We start from the raw sequence: 25000 nt of genomic DNA on the forward strand, positions 1-25000 counted from the left end.
TTAAACATTTCTTGCATCTTCTCAATCTTTGCCTCCATTCTTATTCCGAGGTCCTGGATCATCTTCACTATCATTATTCTGAATTCTTTTTCTGGAAGGTTGCCTATCTCCACTTCATTTAGTTGTTTTTTGGGGTTTTATCTTGTTCCTTCATCTGTTACACAGCCCTCTGCCTTTTCCTCTTGTCTATCTTTCTGTGAATGTGGTTTTTGTTCTACAGGCTGCAGGATTGTAGTTCTTCTTACTTCTCCTGTCTGCCCTCTAGTGGATGAGGCTATCTAAGACGCTTGTGTAAGTTTCCTGATGGGAGGGACTGGTGGTGGGTAGAGCTCCAGGCATTGTCTTATCCAACTGCACAAGCTACAACTTTGATCTGCCTGAATAAAGAAGATTTAACACAACATGGACAGTTAATGCAGCACTCCCCACTGCAGCAAGTGAAGCTGTCAGCCTCTCCCTTCTGCTCTTGAAATAAAGAGGAAATGCAGTGTGGTTTATGAGAGTCAAGGCTTTAGAAATCTCAAAGTAGAATACTGAGTCCACTGGGAGATTTTAAAGCCTTGTCTACCACAGTGTCTGATACAATCAGGAGCTACCTGAATAATGTATCTCTAAGTAAGCTGGCCTCCATCATACTCCTTCTTGTTTGTATCTTTCAGCAGACAGCAACCCCTATTAGAGCAGAGATGTACCACATTCACTAGATTTCCCCAGTTCTAACCATTTTAGTAGATACATAGTATTGTTGACCCTCGAACAGCACAGGGGTTAGGGACATCGACCCTCCACACTGTGGAAAATCTGCCTACAACTTACTGTTGGCCCTCTGTATACACCTTTCCCCATATCCACGGTTTCACATCTGTGGACTCAACCAACCATGGATCATGTAGTTCTGCAATATTTATCACTGAAAAAATCCACAAATAAGTTGACTTGCGAAGTCCAAACCCATGTTGTTCAAATGTGAACTCTAATTGAAGCCTGTTGATGAGTGAATATACCTTTTCCTTTAGAGGCAGCTCTAGGGCTACCACAGTCATAGGTGAGGCAATTTTAAGCTTCCTGAATCACTGCCTTTGGCTTTTCCAAGTAATCTGATTCAGATTGTCTGCCCATTCTTGCTGAGAGAAAGGTAGTCTGAGCTTCTCAGTCATGGGTTTTCACTTTTTTCCCTATTGCTCTATGTAGTCTCATTATCTAGCTGAAGGAGACTACTCTAAACAGGATTGACTTTCCACTGATTGGCTTTGCTTCTGGTTTGATTCGTCTGAATCGCAATCAAGGAAGGGCCTTCACAGGAGTGCAGCTGGCAGTAAGGGTTTATGTGCTTTTATACTTTACATAGTACAAGGTAAATTTTTTTCTTCTAACTAAACATCTGACATTATCCATTTCACTAAATTTCTCACAGTGTCCTCCTAATGAACATGCGCTCACTTATAGTAAGTCACACAACTGTGACTGAAAGGCAACCATGTCCATGTGCATTTTTATTGCAGTCTATGAAAATTTAAAGTCTGCATGCCTGCGGTTCCTGTTTCCTAGTGTGAGGACTCCTAGACTCCCCTGGTTTGCCAAGATTCCCGGGGAAGGAACGTGCACCGAGAGTTAGAGACCTCTCCCAACTACAAGAGAAATCTCAGTACCAGCACTGCTTCCCCTGGCCCTCCCCTCTCCAGCTTCCTGGAAATGGAGGTCATTCCTCTTTCCTAGAAGACCAAGGGTCCCTGCCCTGCTCTGAGTGTCACAAGATAGAGAAGACAGAATAAGCAGCAAAATAAAAGATTGGATGCTGTTTCCAGGAATTCACTCTCGTTCTCAGATTACAGATTATCTAAAGGGAAAATTTCACTCAACCAAAAAATCCGTTCAGCTCTGTGAAGCTGCAGACGTTATAAATGGACTCTTCCCTAAAGATCACCAAACCTTGAATTTTTCCTGTCAGAGAGGAGCTGATCTTCACGGATACCCATGTTATTACTAGACATTAAGAAGGAAGGTGAACTCTGTTCTCTCCTCACAAAAGACATTGTTTGCCTTTCCCTCTCTTCTTCCACTGAACCCACTATGTTTACAAGTACAAGCTACGACTCTGGAGATGGAAAATCTGATACTGTCAGCACAAGTGGAACAAAATGAAAAGGGAAAAAAACCTACACCCATCTGGACTTCCATATGTTCAGTAGCCAGGAGGCTAATATAATTCCTTGAATGTTGGTTATAAAGCAATGTGATATGGATAACTGCTATGCACTGAGCTTATTTAGACAAGTGTTCTTTCTACTCAATAAACCTTTGAAAGAATTAAAGTACAATCACTCCCAATTATCTACCCATAATTTCTTCCCTTCTATCAGAGCTTGGACCATACCCTACAACTGGTCCCTGTTTTTATCCCAGTCTGGGTCCCTGTCCACTGGACCAGGGGATAGAGTGTAACAAGAGGTATGAATTCAGGGAAGGTTGAGAAATTGAACATGATGAGGGTGCTGGGTGCACAGCCAGGCAGCGGGCTGCCAACAGGTCTGCCTAATGAGTTAGGAGCCAGGCTGTACATAGCCTTATATGTTATGGAATAGATTTCATATCTGAGCAACAGGAACCCTTTGCAGTAATGTGATGCTTTTTGTTTGAAAGAAATAATCCTGGTGACAGTGTGGACAATATGCAGAAGAAGAGAAAAAAGATGAGGGGACAATTTGGTGGGATTGCCATGGTCCAGCAAAGAAATATGAAGACCAAACTAAAGCAACTCCTGTAGGTATGGAGAGGAAAACCCAAGTTGAATGTTGTACTCAGAATGATTCAACTGCAAAAAGAGACTCTCCTCTTGTCAAGAAACAAAGCAAAAGTAGAACCCCCAAGGAATCCTTCTGGGGATTTTCACAGCCCCTATTATATAAAGAACAATATTAAGGAGTCTTCATGTTTGTTGAAGAATACTGGGGAAAAAAGTGGGGAGGACCTTAAAATTATACACCTTATTCCTTTATCTTATAGGAGCAACAGTCATTAATATTCTAATTTCTCATTTTAATGTGTAAGTTGCCTCATGATTTCTAAAACTCATAGTTTTCTGTATCTTAATTTTATTCTGTTACACTGAATATAAACACACCCTTGGTGTTTTTGTCTTCTCATTTTTTTCTGATGACACCTCAGATTTCCACCTCCAAAAGCTCAGTATCAGCCTTGACCATGGGCCCTGTAGTACACTTCATAATAAAATTAAAACTAAATAGATTTCGACTTAATGTTTCTACATCGTCTTTTATATATATCCTTTAAAGTTGGAGACCACACAATGGTCTTTGTGCCAATTATATTTTGAAAAAGAGGGGAGTTTTGCAAGATACTTTTCCCCCTAAAAATTTAAATCTTCTGCTAAAATCTGGTCAAAATTATTGCTACATGAAAAAACTGAAAAGAGACGATTCAGTGTGGGTAGATGAATACCATTATAATATAATTTACAAAGATTGCACCACACTAACCAAACTCTCTGCTGTTCTACACTTGGAATAATTGTGTATTCCAAAGATTTTCACCTGTTAGAAAGGATGAGCCGGCTTAGCTGAACACTGTTTTGTAGGTCAGCAGGTTCAAGGTCACCCCTTAGAAGCAGCTTCTGAAGAGCTCCAGAGCATGATGTGAATTAGATAACCATACCAACCTCAGCAGAGCTTGGCACTCAGATGCTCAGGGACCCACAGCCTGGATACAGAGGAGTCTGAGTCTTAGACATTAGAAGTGGGTGGAATGACAGGATTGTGAGACATGTTTTTAAAAAATTAAGCATTCTGAAAGAGTGGGAGGAAATCGCCTCATGTCCTCACTGAGGCTTCTTGGGAAGCCTGGACGCTAACCCGCTGCATCAGAGAAGCAGATGTTTCTGATTTCTAGCTTTCCCTTTGTTATGAAAATAAGCACAGGTTAAAAGAGAACTGCATTTGTTGGGCCACGATTTGAAGCACGAATCCCACAGGTATGGGGGAGTTGGGAGAAATGGCAGCAGAAGCCCTCACTTGTTTTCTGATAGGCTGTGCAGAGATACAAGCTCTTGAGAAGTAAACAAGCTTGTCAGTTCACTAAGAAATCAGCGGACCAGCTGTCACTCTATTGCACAACACTTAGTCTTTAATTTTATCCCGAAGACATGAAAACAGACATCCAATACCACCTCTCCGTTCGCCTAAGTAATACAATGAAACTGAGATTCTCCAAGTCCACAGAGAAAAAATGTAATTGGAGTAACTAGAATAGGGAGAAAATAAACATATATATATAAGGGAGAAGTAGTCATCAACCGCTAACTCGGGATTGGTTTTTCAGTGGGTCTTCCTAATCCTGTCTGGAGTCTTTATAATAAAGGCAGCTTCCATTTTCACCAGTATAAGCCCACATTTCAAAAGCAAATTGGATACCTGCATGAACAAGCAGGCAGTTAGGCAGCTAATTACTGTTTGCAATTCAATTACCTAATTACTGTGGGCAAGTGTAGGGTGTTTGTGCAAGCAAACTGTCCCACCCACAAATATTGCAGATTTGATTAAGAAGACTTAGGTGCAAAGATCCGTGTTCACTGCTAGTGCCTAATAGCTCAGTAATTTTCCCTCTGGGCCCAGGAAAGTCCAGGTTAAACACTCTTCTAGGAATGGAGTGGGGAAAAGCCCACCTAAGCAGACCTCACAAGCTTCTCTCCATGTCAGGCTGATGCTAAGATGGAGCTCTGCCTCGCTACTCAAAGTATGGTCCACCTCACTACTCAAAGTATGGTCCACCTCGTTACTCAAAGTATGGTCCACAGAGCAGCAGTATCGGCATCCTTTGGGAGACTGTTTGAGAAGCAGAATCTCGGGTCCCATCCCAGACCTACTGAATTAGAATTTGCATTATTGTAAGATGCCCAGGTGATTCATATGCACCTGTGTGTTTGAAAAGCACCACCATAGATGGCTGCTCCGGAAACAAGGCTGCCCTTGGCTCTAAGTCTGCAAAGTTAGGTTGAGGGGTGGGGGGGAGGGGGGGAGTGTTATCCTTGGAGGCCTTCCTTTAAAATGAGAGGCAGGATGGTAGAAGGAGATGACCAGTGTTTATTCAGCCACAATGAGCAAGCTTGAAGCTTCAAGAGAAATCCTGAAGAGGAAACCTTTCAGGAATAAATCCTGAAAATGCTAATACTGAGAGTACTCAGCACGTGCCCTGAGAGAGAGTAAAGACAATGGAGCTCGTTACCTCCCTAAAGGCTTTCTTGTGCAATTCCATGAGCATTCTCCTCTCATCTAGGATCCGTTTGCCTGGTAATATTTATCTACATCTGGGACTACATGTTCAGCCGCAAAATCATTCTGTGAATGTCCTCAACCAGGACTTTGAGTCCAATTAATCAGTACAATCTGCCTTCACAGAAGAGCAATATAAAAGGACTCTATTTTGTGGTCTCTGCCAATCTCCACAGAGACCGACCACACTGATGCCTTTACCCGAACGTTGCTGAGACGATGGCCATGCAGCATCAGGGAGAGGATTTTTCTACTCCCAGAGAGACTGCTTCAACCACCTCATCAATCTTGCTCACTTTGCATGGTGCTGGAACCTGAGAGCATGCCATTTTAGGCAAAATGGTGTAGTTTGTCTTCATGATCTAGAGGAAAAGCACTGCACCGGAATCAGGCACCTGACCCCACCACTTAACAGCTGGGCAACCTCGGGCTCAGTCTCTTCATCCAGAAAATGAGGGGATTGAATTGGATGGTTTCATTAACTCCCTTTCCAGTTCCCACAATAATGTGTCTTCATCTCTCCATACTTGGGCTCACAGCTTCTAAGCCTACCTCCAGATGCCCCATAGAGCACATGAGACCTTCCATTTTCCAGCGTGGGCCTTTTCAGCTATCTCTCACCTATACTTTCCTACTATGACTCTCATCCAGTTCAGAGCTTCCTTCAGCTATCTGTTCCATTGGACACCTTCCACAAAGCTGTACTCTAAAGTATTAGCAGCTAATTTAAATGTGTGAACTTTCCCATGGAGTATTTAGGCTTGAATGGAAAACTCTTGCCTTAGCACAGAGGACTCAATTTCTAATGACGAAATTTTAAACTTGCTTCCTTGATAAAGAAACTATGGTGTTTATACACATAGCCGAAGCACTGATCATGAGGCCACAAAACACAATCTGGCTCTTTTTGTTCCAGCAACTGAGGCCCAGAGACATGAACTCACTTGCCCAAGGAGTTGCCAGGATTAGAATGAACATTTCCTGAATCTCAACACAGTAAGAAGGTTCATCTTTTTTATTGTTATTATTATTAAAGCAATTGCAATTTGAGGTAAGTGCTGATCAATCAGCATGATCATTAACTTTGTCTCTCAAAAGGTCAATGGGAGACCAGATCTCAAACAGGAAATGGTTTTCATCTCAGGACTTCTTCTGTAAAGGAAACGAAAAAGTATCTTTCACAATAATGCTTTACAGTAGTTATCCAAATGAAAGTTAGTGGGCTCTTAAAATCAGTCATTCAATAACTCAAAGGGAAAAGGCAACATTGCTGAGAGCACAGAGATTATTACAAGAGACCAAGACAGAGAAGAGGATGCAGGGAAACCTCTGACTGTCAGTCACTGGAGTCAATGACTTTGATTCTTTGTCTGGGGTTGGATTGGATGATCTCTACGTTTTTCTCATACTCTGAAAGTATTTTGAAAAAAGTGTAATAGGTAGGAATAATGAATCAAAAGTCCAAAATGAAGGTTAGTAGGAATAAATAAAAGGTCTGATATGTGTATCCATATAAATAACTGTACAAGGACAGGATGAAGTGAAGCCATTGTTTAGCAGCTCTATGATTTTTTAAAAGTCACTGATTCCAGTCAATCTCATATGACTTTGAAAGGGTTAATTTAAGTTCAAACAACATTAATATATGTTCATTTGAATATAAATTAAGGAAAATTATAGTCCTCCTCTCCTTGGTTAGACCACATGTAGAGTTGCATTTCATTTTGATACCGCATTTAAGAAGCACATGGATAACCAGAAGAAAGTGGCCAGAATGGTGAAGAGACTCTGAACTTTGTCCTGTGAGGAATGATAGAAAGATGCAGAATGTTTAGTCTGAGGGGAAAAAAGGCTCCGTATAACCTGATGAATACTTGAAAGGCTGTCATTTTCAGGAAGGGCTGGTGTTATTCTGTATAGTCTCAGTAAGTGGAGTCAGGGTCAGTGCAAAGGAGATGCAGAGAGGGAGGACTCTGAGAAGTCATGGGCATCCAAATTCAGAATGGGCCACCCCAGGAGGTCACTCACCAGAGCAGTCCAAGCCCTTCTGTTTGTTCTTCTTTGGAAAATATCCAAGCATCACATGAGTGGATGAACAAGGGGAACCTTCCCAACTAAGAGTCTATGAAATGGAGAGAGAAGCTGGACAGAAAGAGAAAGCAGAGATGAGCACGTGCCAGGTGTTTATTACTGCTTTAAATGAAACCATTCCTGTCTAGGGAATAGCACTAAATCACTCATTTTCACAGGGGGATATTTTTAGTCTATTTTGCTAATAGACATAGAAGGCACTTCTACAGCATTACAACAGTTAAGGCACTCTTGATGTCACTGATATAACAAGGCTATCACCTATTAGTAAGTTTTATTTTTTGCTAATGAGACACAAATATCTTGTGTTTATAACTAGAAAACTCATTTTTTTCTGTACCTAATATGTGAATTCACTACGTGTGCCTTATTTAAGGTTGTCATATCTCATTAGCAAACTTTATTTTCACCTGACCAGCTGAAAACTCATCATGTTAATGGCAACTCTTATTACTGCATGAAGAAGTGTGTTGCCTTTGCTTTGTATTCATTCTAAGTTTCTTTGTTGCTGCCAGTGTAACTATAATTTATTAAGATGTGACTGTCTTCAGTAGTGTCACCATCTGTGTTATTAATACAAAAGCAAAACAAAATCTGCTCCTTTTATCTTATATCTACCACTGTCCCCACCCCCAAACACAATGATTGTCTTATTCTGACTTGGCCTAGAGGCATGAATTGTTTCCTGATTTTAAAAGCCTCTACTTGGAAGGTGTTTGAAGTTCACCTCTTCTCTATAGACACAAAAGAAATCACTAAAACTCTGACAATACACATCACAAACAAATGTGCAGATGTCTACAACTATTAATTAGCACAGATATTGAAATTATCAGAGAAAAACGTTCCTCTGTGGTTTGTATCACTATAGTCTGCTTTGAAATTGTACTATATTACTCCCAATAAAAGCCTGGAGACAGAGAAGAAAGATATACCAATTCATAAAAAAGTGAGCATTTTTTATAATTAAAACAATAAGCTACTAATTCTTTTTGGGAAAAGGAAAAAAAGGGAGCAGTGATTTTTGGACAGCTAAGGGGTAAAATAAGGTCCCTGAATGCTAGAAAGTAAAGGAAAATAGCCTGTAGGAATGCTGGAGAAAGTACATAAGGGAATGTGAAGACACCAGTGGCCACTTTTACCTGCTTTTTAGTTTTTCCTGGGTTATAGTGAAGCCAACTGCCAAAGAAAATAGTTATGTCAGCTTATATCTGGGCAGGAGGTAGAAACAGACTCAAATAAGAGGAGCCCTGGGCCATCCTGGGCCAGTAAGAGTCTCTCCTTTGTAAAGGCCTCTGAAGAGCTACACTGTCTCTCAGTAACCCTCCAGAGCCTCCCAAGAAATGTTCTTTCAATGATCATTCTTGGGGAGTTCAGTCCATTAAATGACCTGGGATTTCAAGCTCATGTCTTTCTCTTGATCACCACTATTTTTACCAAGGTTCTGTCACATGTTAGAAGCCTGGGGAAGGAACAAGAAAGCCCACAACAAACAGGCCACACAACAAAGTTCATGCTCCTAAGTCTTGGAAGCCACTGCCCTTCACTGGACCTCCTCTCCACCAATCATGGTTGTCAGAGAAACCAACCCTCTGTCCAGGTCAGCCTGTTCTAATAGCCCACTGTCAGAGCATTAGTGACCTTTGAAGAAAGGAGGAAAGAATTATTTGAAATAACCAGCATTTCTCAATGCTCTCTGGGGATAGAGATGGGGGGGATTATTTTTATATTTTTTATTTCATTTGGTTTTTAAGACACAACTATGAGTTAGCAAAAGTAAACATCACATTCTCCAATGGACAAATGAAGAAATCAAGGCAAGAAGAAATTGAGACTTTCCATGGTTGTCAGTGTCACTCAACTATGGCCAGTCATTCAAAGGTCATATGGAGATAAACAAAATTAAGATTAGAACCCAGGTGCCCAAATCCCTAGTTTAAAGCTCTTTGGTGAAGTCAATTGCCCTCTTCCCAACACTATTTAATTCTCTTCAAAAAGAAAAGCTTTTAATTCTGCATTAGTTCCAGAAACTGTTCTAGATTCTGATGAATCAGTTAAGTCCACAGAAACTCAAAATTTTTAAGTTAGACAGGTAAGTCAATAATTACATGATTAGTACTGTGGATAGTAATACAAGTTCAAAGAAGATGCTACAGGAACACAGTAGAAAAAACTTCAGTTTTGTCTGAGGATGTCAAAGGTAGTAATGTTTGAGCTAGTTCTTAAAATGTAAGAGTTTCCAAAGTAGAAAAGAGGCAAGAAATGTCCTGGAAGAAAGCATAGGGTAAATAAAGGCAGAAAAATATACAGATCACAGGTATTCTAAAGGAATGGTCAATGGTTTAGAGCCACTACATTGGGACTGGGTTGGGAAGGGGCCTGTATGCTAGGTTAGTGAACTGGCACTCAGCCCTGTGGGCCAAGGGAGATATGGAAGGATCCTCTAAAAACAGTGAGTAACAACTGTTACCAACAACCTATTAGGAGCAGAGTTCCAGGTTGCAGACACCACTCTACTGGCATGCTGGCATGAATTGAGAACAGCAAGGCTCCTTTTGCTTATACTAACCTTCCTCCCCAAAGCTGATATCACCATTTCACCTCCTCTTCTACACCAACCAGGAGGCATCTCATGTAATTGAACATCCATAGCAAGTTCTATGTTTGCAGTGAATGGAGTCATTCATCCAACTACAGGATCCTTATTATAACTGCAGGAAGCTCTCACTGTGGGCTGCATTAGGAGAGCATACTCAGGGCTGGCACGAGGACAACGGGCTGGTAGAGCCAGCTGCTAATGTCATGTCCAGCTTTTATGCACAAAGTGAATGGGAGTTTTAAAAAAAGTCAACGTCCATTATCATTGTGATTCATCTTCTTCCCATCAGCACCAGGATGTCTCAGATTAGGTTATCTGGCTTTTGGGGAAAAGATCTAGGGCCAGGCTGAAGGGAAGGGGTGTCACTGAAGAGGCAGGGGTTCCTCTGAGGCTCCAGCTGCAGACACCACGCACCAAGCTGAGAGTCGAGCCAAAGTTGGCCTGAACAAGGGCTGAAAAGGCCTGGAGCCTCCTGCTCCCAATAAAAGGAGAATCAGGGAATGGTAGGAACTGACTGTAATTTTCTTTTTCTGTGGTAGCAGAGCAAAGAGAAGTGTCACTAACAGAAGTGAGAGGAAACGGAAGATCTTTATGCTGAGCCGCTAAATTCACTGGAATTTGAAAACCGCAATAGGTTAAGTTCACTTCCAACACCATTTGGCGTTTCACCTTGTGTGTTCAAGAACCTCGGGTGCAAGGATTTTAAAAATACAGCCGTCTCATCTTCAGACAGGGACAGATTGCCTGAAACCTTGGGACTAAACTATGAGGCTCTGAGTGCCTGTATCTGTGAGGGTCCAATCAGAAAAGCAATTTATTGTGCAGATTTGACTTACAAAATTGAGGGAGCTGGTAAATAGTCTCTGCAAAGCTGTTGTCTTTGCATCTGATGCTGGAGCCTGATGTGCAGAGGGCAGGCAGCCCAGAAGGGAAGGTGAATGTAAAGTGGGCAGAGAGAGGGGAGATGAGCTGGAATCTGGGGAGAGTCCCTCACAGGGACAAACTCACTCTTGGCCAGGAGTTGGAGAAGCTGCGGAAGGATTCAGGAGAAGACAGAACAGTTGTAGACCCAGCTGCTGCCCCTCACCCAGGCAGTGGATGAGCAAATTGCGCACCTCTGTGTAGGAGTGACAAAAGGACCTGGTGACCCTGCCCGGGCTTCCAAGCGTAAAAACAATAGGGTAGTTGCTGTTATAGTTGTGCCCCCTAAAGCTTGCACAAAAATATCTCTTGTACCTGCCTTGATTAGAAACATACAAGGAGGGGGATTCTGGCAAATGCATCCCAGCCTGGTCAAGTCGACATGCTGCAGAGCAAGAACATGCTTTTAGAACTGACTTTGTGATTCTAACTGAACGTGGATGGTGTATAGGTGTTGTGTCCATTTCTTAGGGCTCCTGTATCAAAGTGCCACAATCTGGGCAGCTTAAAACAACAGAAATTTATTCTCTCACAGTACTAGAGGCTAGAATTCCAAAATCAAAGTGTCAGCAGGACCACATTTCCTCCAAAGGCTTTTCTGGAGCCCAGGGAAGAATCCTTTCTTGCTTCTAGTTTCTGGTGGTTGCCAGCAATCCTCAATGTTTCTTGGCTTGTGTCAGCATAACTCCAGTCTCTGCCTCTGTCTTAAATGACCTCTTCCCAGGTTCTCTGTGTGTCTTCTTCTCTTCTTCTAGGGACACACGTCATGCTGGCTTTAGGGCCCACCCTAATTCAGTATGACCTGATCATAATGTAACTAATTACATCTGCAGAGACATGGTTTCTAAATAAGGTCACATTCTAAGGTTCTGCATGGACATGAATTCTGTGGGGGACACTGTTTAACACAGTACAAATGTCATAAGGGAAACTCTAGACCAGGAAATAAATGGAAATCTTAGAATAGAGAATTCAACCCGAGAGGAGCAGCCTCATTCCAAAGAATCATGTGTTCAGGAATGCAGTTAGGATCCCAGTTAGACACTAAATCTGTTAACCTTGGAATTCAGGCATATCTAGAAGACTGAAAGGCATGTATTTACTGTTTTTTCATTTATCTCATTTATTTCCTCATAGGACATACCATATTCTTATTCAAATGAGAAAATCTAGGCTCAGAGAGATTAAATAATGTGACCAATATACAACAAAGAAGCAGTAGGGTGGGATTTGAACTCAAGACTATCAGCTTCTGTAGGACATCTTCTTTCATTATCCACATTGTGTACCAGTAAATAATATTTACTGAGTAAATATTAAGAAACTTTTTTGGACCATCTCTAGCTGATCCTTCAATGCTTGTATTAAATATTACATCCTCTCTGCAGATTCCCCTAACTGCCCTGGACAGAGTGACTTCCTCCACTGATCTCCCACATTTTGATCACAGTTCCAAGACTGCACTCATTCCATTGTGCTGTAATTCTCTATTTGCATATCTGTTTCCTGTCTCCTGTGCCAGTTCTTATCATTATAGTACTCCTGTGCCCAGCCCAGTGCCTGGCACATAATAGGAACTCAAATCTTAATTGATTAAAGTTCTTCAGAGAAGAAACATTACTTTCTAAAAATTTCTGGGAATGTTGTGTCTATATCCTCCCCCAATACACTATTTTCAGACTTTAGAGACTCTGAACTTTTCTCTTTTGCCAAATGAAATACTTCTACTGCAATGCAAATTTTTATTTCTCTTCCCTTTTCTGAAAAGGTATAAAACAGCTAGTCTGCTGAAAAACTTCAGAAAAAGTAGCAAGTAATTTTATGTGTCCATTTTTCTTTTTCTGGTTAATAATCTTACTTCCATAACCTAATTTTATGATATTTTTTGAAAAACTGTTACCTGTACTTATGAGCACACATAAATGTTTTTCATTTCATTTTTTGTTTTTAGGTCATTTCAGAAACTTTAAAAATCCACATTAATCCCAGCCATGCTTTGTGTTCTATTTCTTCCCATGCACCTTCTCTATTTCTTGCTACTTTGCTCATTTATCTAGGAAAAAGCATCTGCCTTCATCAGACTCACTCACTTCCCAGGGAAACAGATCACCATGAAAACTATACCAAAGGGGGAAAAAAAGAGGCAAGGCAAGTTTTACTCAGGGCCACCACCTAAATTTAGGCTCACGGATTCCCCTGGGCCTTGCAGCAACTAAATATTATTTTTACTTATCTAGTAGCCTTCGGTTTACTCAGGCCTGTATTATCCACAATAGAGGCTACAAGTCAGAAAGGGTCAATTTATTTTAGCCCATGGCCAGCTCTCATTTCCTTAAGTATTTCAATCCATGCCTAGTGATGTCCTAGATCCTGGCTATCAACATGTGCTCCACAGACAAGCAGCAGCAGCATTTCCCAGGAGCCTTTTAGAAATGCAGCATCTCTGGCCCCTCCTCAGACCTACTGTGTCAGACTCTACATTTTGACAAGTTTTCCAGTTGATTCTTATGTACATTAATTTTTGAGATGCTTATCCCTAGATAATTGGAGGCAACTGTGAGTTAGAAGTAATAAATATAAATGGCATAAAAAAGAAAAAAACACCTAGGCTGGAATCCTGGCTATTCTATATTTCTTACCTATGTGACCTTTGGAAAATCACATGGCATTTCTGACCTCCAATTTCCTCAACTGTATATAAACACTGTAAAGTAATCTAAGAGTCACTTGCATCAGAGTCTTAAGTCCTACTCTATAACCACTAAATCAGAGTTTCTCAGAGATTTACATTTTAAAAAGCTTCCCAGGTTCTTATGCACATTTTAATTTAACAGTCACTGTTGTCAATACATGTAGGGAATAATCTTTTCTATGTTGACATCAATGCTAGTGACTTGAGGGAAAAGGACAGTGATTTGAATAATTCTCTCACTAAGCTGGTGTCTGTACTGTGTTTCATCTTCCTTCTTTAGTCTCCATCATAGATGAAGAAGGGGTAGTCTTCCCTCAAACTGAATCATAGCAGGAAGATTGCTTTATGGAAGAACTCAAAGACTGACAATCATTCGAAAGCATTCTACCAAGACAAAGGCATGTGATGCCTAGTGAGTTATTGTTATTATCAGTGACTATTCATTGCTCTCCTGATTTGTCTAATACTAAAAATGTTTCCAGGGAGATGTGGCTTCCCACATTCTCCTTCACAAGATGTTTCTACACCTAGCAGTTAAATAAAATGCAGAAAACCGAGCACTCCCTTCTTACTGCTATGCAAGCTTTCTAGAATCAAAGAAATCCCTTCAGCAGTCCTATACAATTAAGTTAGAGAGCAATGATGGAAATCAACATTCAGTAAACCTCTCCTATATGCCAGGCACTGTGCTAGTTATCCTATGGCCTCAGATTCAGAGAAAAAAAAAAACAAAAAACTGCAATCTTAAGAGCCAGGGGTTTATTTATTGCATTTTACAGATAATGATGACAATAAACATTTGGACACATTACATTCTGTTTTCATGCATAGGTTTGATTCTGAGCTTTAGTTAGCTCATTAGAGTCTCAAAAAAACCAAAAATACAAAAACCTAAGAACTAATACTCCAGTGGTGCTTAACTTACAATTCATTCACCATCTAATCCTATTCACAGTTTTCACTCTCACAGTATCACGCAACTTAATTCATGAAATATTGTTTAGTGCTGACTCTGCTCCCCGGGTCCCTGATAGGCAGGGTGAGGGCCGGTTAAGTATGAAATGATGATGACACCTATGAAGACTGCCTTACATCCTACTCTAGAATGGGATTGGTACAAACAAATGAGCTGATACCACATGAGTAAGAACCATTTAATCAGGGACAGACTCTGGGAACTTCCACTGGTATCTGGCTGAGGGTGACAGACTAGGCACAGGAAGGATCTTAACGTGCTGAGATGGAGGGTTGAGCATCGCAGGAGAAAGATCAGATAAGCAAAGGTTGGGCAGCAGGGCAGTTCAGGGTCTATTCAAGCAAACGGGAGTGGCCCCATTTGGTGGCAGCACAGCAGATATGCAGGAGAGACCTGGGAAGGCAGGATGATATCATGGAAAGTCTTGAATGTCAAGCCAAAGAGCATGTCATATATTCAGAAGGTTTTGGAGCAGAAGAGCATTTGATGAGAGCTGCACTTTAAAAATCACTCTGCTAGCTCTGTGTAGAGTGCTTGGAGGAGAAAAAGAGATAGAGGTAGGGAAGGAGGCTGTAGCCAAACCAAATCCCCTGGATGAGTGAGAGTGGAAAGGGACAGCTGATATGAGAAACCTCCATGGAGCAGAATGTATGCACCTTGCTGGGGACGGAACATCAGTAGCATCAGAAGGAAGGCAGGGCTGAGAGGAGGCCACCTGTGATCCTTGATGTCAACTAGATCAGCATTGGTACCCCACCTCTGTTCAGCTACCAAAACTCTCTGAGTCTGAAACCTTATTTGTAACAGGGAAAAAATAACCTTACAGGGCTGTGGTGAGGGGTGACTGAGTGAACTTGTAGAATGTCTCATCCAGAGTGCTCCTGATACCTCGGCTTCCTCCTTTCCCTGTGTTCTTGTTCTTTAAGGCACAGGGCATGTTGGGGGAGGGATGGAGTGGGAGGTTGGGGTTAGCAGATGTAAGCTATTATGTATAGGATGGATAAACAACAAGGTCTTACTGCATAGCACAAGGATCTATATTCAATATCCTATGATAAACCATAATGGAAAAGAATATAAAAAAGAATGTATATGTATGTATAACTGAATCACTTTGCTGTACAGCAGAAGTTAACACAACATTGTAAATAAGCTGTACTTAAATTAAAAACAAAAAAACAAAACAGGGCATGTATCAGCAGCAGCATCACCTAGAAACATGTTAGAAATGTAGACCCTCACTCCCCACCCTAGACCTACTGAATCAGAATCTGCCCTTTGACATGATCCCTAAAGATTTTCATGCACATTAAAGTTTGAGAAACATTACCCTATGCTTTCCATCCAGGTCCCCCAGCTTCTGTCTGACTCCTTAGCTTTGACTCTCCCATTCTTTCCTCCACCTCCCATCCTCCAAGAAAAACTGGAGAAATGAAGGGGAAAAATACAATAAAGCCTAGAAGAATGTCCTCTGACTCTAGCATAATGACATTAATTTTTCTCTTTTGTTAAAACTGTCACTAGAAGACAATTTTTAAAAATTTCTGGGCTTCCCTGGTGGCGCAGTGGTTGAGAATCTGCCTACTAATGCAGGGGACACGGGTTCGAGCCCTGGTCTGGGAAGATCCCACATGCCACGGAGCGGCTGGGCCCGTGAGCCACAACTACTGAGCCTGCGCGTCTGGAGCCTATGCTCCGCAACAAGAGAGGCCGCGATAGTGAGAGGCCCGCGCACCGCGATGAGGAGTGACCCCCGCTTGCCACAACTAGAGAAAGCCTTCGCACAGAAACGAAGACCCAACACAGCCAAAAATAAAAATAAAATAAATACATTAAAATAATTTCACATTTAAAAAAAAAAAATTTCTAAGAAGTGAGTTTCAACAATATTTGAAGAAAAATGACTTCCAAAGACAGATTTAGTTGGCAGTTTTTCTGCTGTGTTTGTGGGGAGTGGAGGCTGTCTCAATATTTCATTGGCACACCTGCAGTGAAGTTTTTAGATGGGCAGACAAAGGAAAAGACAGTGCTCCAGTGACAGTATTAATCCAATTTTATAAGGTAACAAGCAGGACCTGTGGCTGAGAGACGAGAACCTTTGATTTTGTAGATTAAGGATCAAGCTCAGTCCTGAATGCCTGTACATTTGGCTAACATTCAAACCAAAGATTTTAGGCTCTCGACACTGTGAAGCAACAGCATGGTAAAGGATCAAAGGATGGAGATTTCTTCACAAGGGTGGGTTAGTTCAGGTTCTGCCAATGTAGGTATTCTCTGCATTCCATCCACAAGCACGGGGAAGGGGCTAAGCTGGCAAGCCAGTGGCTCAAGGCAGCAAAAACAGACATTCTGACTCCAAACAGAGAGGACAGCACCGTGAGCTCCAAGCCCCAGGCTTGAAAAGCTGTGTTCATGATGAGAATACAAAAGCCACAAAACAAACAACCCTGGATCAACACCTCAGAAATTCACCAGCGTGGATCCAGGACTCCTTACCAGAAGAGTCCTCCAAATACTTTTCTGTAGTAATGGGAAAAACTTCTAGAATCTCCTAACCCTGATGAGAATCTGCAACTGACAAAACATTCCCTGATTTTATTTCAGTCTAAATAAGTGAGGACGGCATGGATTAAAAAGTATATGCAGTTGACTGGATAGTCTACCACATTTAATATAATTTCTTATTATTAATGACGGCACCATTATGATAGAGAACAAAGGTCTAGGAAGGTGAGATTCTCTGCCACTTAGCTGAGTTCTTAAGCAAGTCGAAACCCACCTTTTAAGTATCCATGTTGTTGTCAATAATGACTATAGTTAATTTCCATTTATTAAGCAACAGACTATTCTTACAAAATGTCACTGTAAGGGTAGTAGATAATTCCCAAATGTTAAAACTGAGACAGAGAGAGGTTAATATCTTGTCCAAGGATATACAACTGATAAAAGATGAACCTGCCCATTACATTTATATCTTTCTGACTCTCAAATCCTATCCACTAATTCACATTGCCTCCACTAAGTCAGTTCACCTTACTGTGCCTCACTTTCCTTACCTGTAAAATGAAGACTGTATGGTCTCCCATGTCGTTTACTACCCTGACATCTTTTTTTTAACAACTTTATTGAAGTATAATTCCTTTACAATTTTGTGTTAGTTTCTGCTGTATAACAAAGTGAATCAGCTATACATATATATATATATCCCCATATCTCCTCCCTCTTGTGTCTCCCTCCCATCCTCCTTATCCCACCCCTTTATGTGGTCACAAAGCACCGAGATGATCTCCCTGTGCTATGCGGCTGCTTCCCACTAGCTATCTATTTTACATTTGGTAGTGTATATATGTCCATGCCACTCTCTCACTTCATCCCAGCTTACCCCTCCCCCTCCCCATATCCTCAAGTCCATTCTCTAGTAGGTCTGTGTCTTTATTCCCGTCTTGCCCCTAGGTTCTTCATGCCTTTTTTTTCCCCCTTAGATTCCATATATATGTGTCAGCATATGGTATTTCTTTTTCTCTTTCTGACTTACTTCACTCTGTATGACAGACTCTAGGTCCATCCACCTCACTACAAATAATTCAATTTTGTTTCTTTTTATGGCTGAGCAATATTCCATTGCATATAGTGTCACATCTTCTTTATCCATTCATCTGTTGTTGGACACTTAGGTTGCTTCCATGCCCTGGCTATTTTAAATAGAGCTGCAATGAACATTTTGGTACATGTCTCTTTTTGAATTATGGTTTTCTCAGGGTATATGCCCAGTAGTGGGATTGCTGGCTCATATGGTAGTTCTATTTTCAGATTTTTAAGGAACCTCCATACTGTTCTCCATAGTGGCTGTATCAATTTACATTCTCAACAACACTGCAAGAGGGTTCCCTTTTCTCCACACGCTCTCCAACATTTATTGTTTGTAGATTTTTTGATGATGGCCATTCTGACTGGTGTGAGGTGATACCTCATTGTAGTTTTGATTTGCATTTCTCTAATGATTAGTGATGTTGAGCATTCTTTCATGTGTTTGTGGGCAATCTGTATAGCTTCTTTAGAGAAATGTCTATTTAGGTCTTCTTCCCATTTTTGGATTGGGTTGTTTTTTCCTGATATTGAGCTGCATGAGCTGCTTGTAAATTTTGGAGATTAATCCTTTGTCAGTTGCTTCATTTACAAATATTTCCTCCCATTCTGAGGGCTCTCTTTTCATCTTGTTTATGGTTTCCTTTGCTGTGCAAAAGCTTTTAAGTTTCATTAGGTCCCATTTGTTTATTTTTGTTTATATTTCCATTTCTCTAGGAGGTGGGTCAAAAAAGGTATTGCTGTGATTTATGTCATAGAGTGTTCTGCCTATGTTTTCCTCTAAGAGTTTTATAGTGTCTGGCCTTACATTGAGGTCTTTAATCCATTTTCAATTTATTTTTGTGTATGGTGTTAGAGACTGTTCTAATTTCATTCTTTTACATGTAGCTGTCCAGTTTTCCCAGCACCACTTATTGAAGAGGCTGTCTTTTCTCCACTGCATATTCTTGCCTCCTTTATCAAAGGTAAGGTGACCATATGTGCGTGGGTTTATCTCTGGGCTTTCTATCCTGTTCCATTGATCTATATTTCTGTTTTTGTGTCAGTACCGTACTGTCTTGATTACTGTAGCTTTGTAGTATAGTCTGAAGTCCAGGAGCCTGATTCCTCCAGCTCCGTTTTTCTTTCTTAAGATTGCTTTAGCTATTTGGGGTCTTTTATGTTTCCGTACAAATTGTGACAATTTTTTTTTCTAGTTCTGTGAAAAATGCCATTGGTAGTTTGATAGGGATTGCATTGAATCTGTCGATTGCTTTGGGTAGTATAGTCATTTTCACAATGTTGATTCTTCCAATCCAAGAACATGGTATATCTCTCCATCTATTTGTATCATCTTTAATTTCTTTCATCAGTGTCTTATAGTTTTCTGCATACAGGTGTTTTATCTCCTTAGGTAGATTTATTCCTAGGTATTTTATTCTTTGTGTTGCAGTGGTAAAGGGGAGTGTTTCCTTAATTTCTTTTTCAGATTTTTCATCATTAGTGTATAGGAATGCAAGAGATTTCTGTGCATTAATTTTGTATCCTGCAACTTTACTAAATTCATTGATTAGCTCTAGTAGTTTTCTGAGAGCATCTTTAGGATTCTCTATGTATAGTACCATGTGATCTGTAAACAGTGACAGTTTTACTTCTTCTTTTCTGATTTGGATTCCTTTTATTTCTTTTTCTTCTCTGATTGCTGTGGCTGAAACTTCCAAAACTATGTTGAATAATACTGGTGAGAGTGGACAACTTTGTCTTGTTCCTGATCTTAGAGGAAATGGTTTCAGTTTTTCACCATTGAGAACTAGGTTGGCTGTGAGTTTGTCATATATGGCCTTTATTATGTTGAGGTAAGTTCCTTCTATGCCTACTTTCTGGAGGGTTGTTATCATAAATGGGTGTTGAATTTTGTGAAACGTTTTTCTGCATCTATTGAGGTGATCATATGGTTTTTGTTCTTCAATTTGTTAATATGGTGTATCACATTGATTAATTTGAGTATACTGAAGAATCCTTGCATTCCTGGGATAAACCCCACTTGATCATGGTGTATGATCCTTTTAATATGCTGTTGGATTCTGTTTGCTAGTATTTTGTTGAGGATTTCTGCATCTATGTTCATCAGTGATATTTACCTGTAGTTTTCTTTCTTTGTGACACCTCTGTCTGGTTTTGGTATCATGATAATTGTGGCCTCATAGAATGAGTTTGGAAATGTTCCTCCCTCTGCTATATTTTGGAAGAGTTTGAGAAGGATAGGTGTTAGCTCTTCTCTAAATGTTTGATAGAATTCGCCTGTAAAGCCATGTGGTCCTGGGCTTTTGTTTGTTAGAAGATTTTTAATCACAGTCTCAATTTTAGTGGGTTTTTGTTCTTCTTTCTCTAATTGCTTTAGGTTTAAGGTTAGGTTGTTTATTTGAAATGCTTCTTGTTTCTTGAGGTAGGATTGTATTGCTATAAACTTCCCACTTAGAACTACTTTTGCTGCATCCCATAGGTTTTGGGTCATCATGTTTTCACTGTCATTTGTTTCTAGGTATTTTTTGATTTCCTCTTTGATTTCTTCAGTGATCTCTTCGTTATTATTAAGGAGTGTATTGTTTAGCCTCCATGTGTTTGTATTTTTTACAGATTTTTTTCCTGTAATTGATATTGGGTCTTATAGCGTTGTTGTCAGAAAAGATACTTGATACAATTTCACTTTTCTTAATTTTACCAGGGCTTGATTTGTGAGCCAAGATATGATCTATCCTGGAGAATGTTCCATGAGCACTTGAGAAGAAAGTGTATTCTGTTGTTTTTGGATGGAATGTCCTATAAATACCAATTAAGTCCACCTTGTTTAATATATCATTTAAAGCTTGTGTTTCCTGTTTTATTTTCATTTTGGATGATCTGTCCATTGGTGAAAGTGGGGTGTTAATGTCCCCTACTATGATTGTGTTACTGTCTACTTCCCCTTTTATGGCTGTTAGCATTTGCCTTATGTATTGAGGTGCTCCTATGTTGGGTGCAAAAATATTTACAATTGTTATATCTTCTTCTTGGATTGATCCCTTGATCATTATTTAGTGTCCTTCTTTGCCTCTTGTAATAGTCTTTATTTTAAAGTCTATTTTTTCTGATATGAGAATTGCTACCCCAGCTTTCTTTTGCTTTCCATTTACATGAGATATCTTTTTCCATCCCCTCACTTTCAGTCTGTATGTGTCCCTAGGTCTGAAGTGGGTCTCTTGTAGACAGCATATATACAGGATTTGTTTTTGTATCCATTCAGCCAGTCTCTGTCTTTTGGTGGGAGCATTTAATCCATTTACATTTAAGGCCATTATCGATATGTATGTTCCTATTAACATTTTCTTAATTCTTTTGGGTTTGTTATTGTAGGTCTTTTCCTTCCCTTGTGTTTCCTGCCTAGAGAAGTTCCTTTAGCATTTGTTGTAAAGCTGATTTGGTGGTGCTGAATTCTCTTAGCTTTTGCTTGTCTGTAAAGATTTTAATTTCTCGGTCGAATCTGAATGAGACCTTTGCTGTGTAGAGTAATCTTTGTTGTAAGTTTTTCCCTTTCATCACTTTAAATGTGTCCTGCAACTCCCTTCTGGCTTGCAGAGTTTCTGCTGAAAGATCAGCTGTTAATTTTATGGGGATTCCTTTGTATGTTATTTGTTGCTTTTCCCTCGCTGTTTTTAATATTTGTTCTTTGCATTTAACATTTGATAGTTTGATTAATATGTGTCTGGGTGTGTTTCTCTTTGGGTTTATCCTGTATGGGACTCTCTGTGCTTCCTGGACTTGATTGACTATTTCCTTTCCCATGTTAGGGAAGTTTTCAACTATAATCACTTTAAATATTTCTCAGTCCCTTCTTTTTCTCTTCTTCTTCTGGGACCCCTATAATTCAAATGTTGGTACGTTTAATGTTGTCCCAGAGGTCTCTGAGACTGTCCTCAATTCTTTTCATTCTTTTTTCTTTATTCTGCTCTGTGGTAATTATTTCCACTATTTTATTTTCCGGGTCACTTATCCATTCTTCTGCCTCAGTTATTCTGTTATTGATTCCTTCTAGTGAGTTTTTAATTTCATTTATTGTTTTGTTCATCATTGTTTGTTTGCTCTTTAGCTCTTCTAGGTCCCTGTTAAACATTTCTTGCATTTTCTCCATTCTATTTCCAAGATTTTGGATCATCTTTACTATCATTACTCTGAATTCTTTTTCAGGTAGACTGCCTATTTCCTCTTCATTTGTTTGGTCTGGTGGGTTTTTACCTTGCTCCTTCATCTGCTGTGTATTTCTCTGTCTTGTCATTTTGCTTAACTTACTGTGTTTGGGGTCTCCTTTTTGCAGGCTGCAGGTTCATAGTTCCTGTTGTTTTTGGTCTGCCCCCAGTGGCTGTCCCCAGTGGCTAAGGTTTGTTCAGTGGGTTGTGTAGGCTTCCTGATGGAGAGGACTAGTACCTGTTTTCTGGTGGATTAGGCTGCATCATGTCTTTCTTCTGGGCAGGACCACATCCCATGGTGTGTTTTGGGGTGTCTGTGACTTTATTATGATTTTACGCAGCCTGTCTGCTAATGGGTGGGGTTGCGTTCCTGTCTTGCTAGTTGTTTGGCATAGGGTATCCAGGACTGTAGCTTGCTGGTCGTTGAGTGGAGCTTGGTTTTAGCATTGAGATGGAGATCTCTGGGAGAGGTTTCACCGTTTGATATTACGTGGAGCCAGGAGGTTTCTGGTGGACCAATGTCCTGGACTTGGCTCTCCCACCTCAGAGGCACAGTCCTGAAACCTGGCTGGAGACCAAGACCCTGTGCCTTCTTTGTCTCTGTCATCCACCATCTTGTTGCAGTACCATCACCAGGGAGAGCCCTGTCGCTAAGCTAGGTCACAGTGTCCTTACCCTGACATCTTTGATTCTCTGTGAGGTTAGGTTAGTCAATTCATATACTGTAATGTATTGTGATGGTTAATTTTATGTGTCAACGTGGCTAGGCTATAGTGTCCACCTGTTTGGTCAAAACTAATCCAGATGTTGTGGTGAAGATATTTTTTATAGATGTGATTAACATTTACAACCGGTTGGCTTTAAGTAAAGGAGGTTATCCTCAATAAGGTAAGTGAGGCTTATTCAGTCATTTGAAGGCCTTAAGAGAAAAACTATGGTTTCTCAGAGAAAAAGTAATTTTGCCTCAAGACTATAACAGAGAAACCCTGCCTGAGTGTTCAGTCTTCTAGACTACCCTACCAGTTTTGGACTCAAGACTCCAATTCTTACCTGAGTTTTCAGTATACCAACCTGCCCTATAGATTTAAAACTTGCCCCTACAATCTTATAAGACAGTTCCTTAAAGAAAAAAAGAAAAAATGTATATATATTTCTTGACCGTTCTAGTTCTCTGAAGAACCCTGACTAATATACGTGATAGGAAATCATTTGTAAATTTTAAATACAGTGTTTTTCTATCATTTGGCCCAGATGAGAGCACTAAACACAATCAAAATCAGGTATGCAGAAGAGCGACATCAGCAACATGAAAAAATTGACCTGCCCGCAGATTGATCTTGGACTTCTGAGCCTTCAGAATTATGAGAAATAAATTCCTGTTGTTTATAAGCCACCCAGTCTGTGACATTTTTTAATAGCAGCCTGAAAAGTCTAAGGTAAAAGACAAAGAACTACAAGACAGACAGAAAACAATTAACAAAATGACAGTAGTAAATCCTTTCCTATCAATAATTACTTTAAATGTAAATGGATTAAGCTCCCCAATCAAAATACATAGAAAGGCTGAATTAATTAAAAAGCAACAAACAAAATCTTATGTGCTGTCTACAATGATTCATTCTACATTTAAGGGTACACATTGTCTGAAAATGAAAGGATGGAAAACATATTACGTGCAAATGGTAATCAAAAGAACTCAAGAGTGGGCATAATTATATCAGACAAAATCGACTTTAAGTCAAAAACTGTCAAAAGAGACAAAGACAAAACATTATATAATTATAAAAGGGTCAATTCACAAGAAGCTATAACAATTATAACTCAACATCAGAGGTATATATACCTAAATACATAAAGCAAACATTGACAGAACTGGAGAGAGAAATAGACAGCAACACAATAATTGCAGGAGTTGTCCATACCCCACTTTCAATATGGATAAAATATCCAAACAGTAGATGAATTAGGAAACAGAAGACTTGACTAACACTAAAGATCAAATGGTCCTGGGACTTCCCTGGTGGCACAGTGGTTAAGAATCTGCCTGCCAATAAAGGGGACATGGGTTTGATCCCTGCTCTGGGAAGATCTCACATGCTACAGAGCAACTAAGCCTGTGTGCCACAACTACTGAGCCTGCACTCTAGAGCCCATGAGCCACAACTACTGAGCCCATGTACCACAACTACTGAAGCCCACATGCCTAGAGCCCGTGCTCTGCAACAAGAGAAGCCACCACAATGAGAAGCCCATGCACCACAACAAAGAGTAGCCCACGCCTGCTGCAACTAGAGAAAGCCCGCATGCAGCAACGAAGACCTGATGCAGCCAAAAATAAATAAATAAAATAAATAAATTTATTTAAAAGAGAAAAAAATTATCAAATGCCCCTAACAGGTATATATAGAATGCTCCACCCAAAAGCAGCAAAATACATGTTCTTCTCAAGCACACATGGAGCACTTCTAGGACAGATCACATGTTAGGTCATAAAACAAGTCTTAACAAATTTAAGAAAATTGAAATCATACCAAGTATCTTTCCAGCCACAATGGAAATCAATAACAGAAAGAAAACTGGAAAATTTGCCATATGTGGAAATTAAACTTCATACTCTTGCACAGTGGGACAAAGAAGAAATCAAAAGGG

This window comes from Balaenoptera borealis, assembly GCF_965194805.1.
Source record: "Balaenoptera borealis genome assembly, chromosome: 18".
NCBI lineage: Eukaryota > Metazoa > Chordata > Mammalia > Artiodactyla > Balaenopteridae > Balaenoptera > Balaenoptera borealis.